This window comes from Octopus bimaculoides, chromosome 21 (genome assembly GCF_001194135.2).
Source record: "Octopus bimaculoides isolate UCB-OBI-ISO-001 chromosome 21, ASM119413v2, whole genome shotgun sequence".
NCBI lineage: Eukaryota > Metazoa > Mollusca > Cephalopoda > Octopoda > Octopodidae > Octopus > Octopus bimaculoides.
The window spans coordinates 11,613,629-11,615,987 of NC_069001.1; positions in this window are offsets into that span (position 1 = coordinate 11,613,629).

Genomic DNA, 2,359 nt, shown 5'->3' on the forward strand with positions numbered 1-2,359 from the left:
TATATATATATATATATATTTGTATATATATGTGTATGTATGTATGTGTGTATAAATATTGAAGAGTAAATAGGGAGAATATGTATTGGAAGATAGAGAGAAGAAAGAGAAAGTGTGTAAGAAAGACGGAAAGGAAAAAGAGATAGAAAGAATGATGGAGACGAGTTTGAGAAGAGAATATACAGAGGTAATTCAGAGAGAGAGAGAAAGAGAAGGGGCGAAACGAGAGGGTAAAGAAAAAAAAACGAATGGGAGGTAGAGGTAAGAAAGATGAGCAGAGGGAGAGAGAGAGAGAGAGGGGGAGAGAAGAGAGGGAGAGACAGAGAAAGAAAGAGAGGGAGAGAAAGAGGAACACACAAGTGGGAGAAGTTAGTCAAAATAGAGAGTGAGAGAATAGGAGAGGATACAGTGTTTATATATTGGTATGCAATGTGTGTGTGAGTTTGTGTGTGAGTGCGTGTGTGTGTGTAGAAAGGGAGAGAAAGGAAAAATCATATGAAAAGAAAGAATGCTTGGACCACGTGACAATATGGCAGTAAATATGTTGTACTCAAAAATTGGCATAGGTTTATGCAATACAAAAGAATGTATACAGACATATACACCATATACACACATAGGCACAGGAGTGGGTTTGTGTTAAGAAGTTTGTTTCCCAACCACACGGTTCGGGTTTCAGTCCCACTGAGTGGTACCATTAGTAGGTGCACACTATTATAGCCTCGTTCGGACCAAAGCCTTGTAGACGGAGGAGCCCGTCGTATATATATATATATATATATATATATATATATATATATATATATACATATGCATAGCTCGAAGCTATAGGAAAAGACACTAGCTCAAATCACCACATACTGGGACTATATCCGGAACCATGTGGTTTGAAAGAAACACACCCACGCCTACACACACACACACACACACACACACACACACACACATATATATATATATGCACATACGCATAACCTCACACATCACGTCAGTGATGCTTGCATTTTATTGAGACCTTGACTGAGATATTCCATCCGTTTTCCCTTAAATTTTGTGTGGTTATATACGCCATATCACAGTTGTTTTTAATATATATATTTCTAATATTTTCTCTCAGGATATTCCTTTCTGTTCTTTTCGTTACTTAATATCCTAATGTAGACATCATGTCTCACAGGAAGGTAAATATTATGTTGACATTGTCGGTTAGTTAGTCTACAAGTGGGCAAAATACTCAATGTAAATAACATTCTCTGTATTTACGTATAGATATAGTGGGTTTAGAAACATAATGAGTATGTGTGCAATCTCTTTCATTATCGTAATGCTGCAAAATCTTCACATGCATTTGATTCCCTTATCGTACACGGTTTTCTCTCGAAGTGCACCCAAAATCTGCAGTTACTGAACATGAACTTTAACTTTGAGGCAGCTGAGGTATAACTCACGTTTTCATTATTTGATGCACATGTGTAGATGTGTGTCTGTGTGTCTGTGTCTGTTGTGTGCGCGTGAGAGAGAGAATATATATATATATATATATATATATATATATACACACACTTTGGCGTAGTCGTCTGGGGAGAAGCTTGCTACCCCGTAACATTGTTCCAGATTCAGTCCCACGTATACTATAGTCGCGGATCGACCAAAGCCTTGTGAGAGGATTTAGTAAGCGGAAATTGAATGAAGCCCGTCGTATGTGTGTGCGTGTTTGTGCGCGTGCGCCTTTTCTGACAACTGGTGTTGGTGTGTTTACGTACCCGTAACTAAACAGTTCGCCAGCAAGGAAACGATGGAATACGACAATAACAAGGGATTGTGTCGATTCTAGCGACCGAAGTTCTTCAATGTGGTGTTCCAGCATGACCTCAGTCTAAGGACTGAGCAGATAAAAGATAAATGCACATACATGTGTGTGTATGCGTGTGTGTGCTTGTGCACCTTCACTTTTTCGAGAATACTTAATGTGGAAGTAAATACAACCATATGTATTAACCTCTAAATATTTTGGTAAAATCCCCCTGAATAGAAAATATTCTTTACTACTCACGGAGCAAGGCAAAAATGTTGGGGGCGGGACCCGGTCAATTAGATCGACGACAAGGCAATACTGGTTATTTATTTATGGACCCCGAAAGGATGAAAGGCAAAGTCGACCTCGGCGGAATTTGAAATCAGAACGTAAATACTGCTAAGCATTTCGCCCGGCGTCCTAACGTCTGAGTCAGCTCACCGCTTTTCTGAACAGAAAATATTGAGAGCTGGCCGTGGAGTTGGAAGTCACACCTGTAAACACACTACATACATAGATACATGCATACGTATATATATATACGTGTATGTGAGTGTGCATACG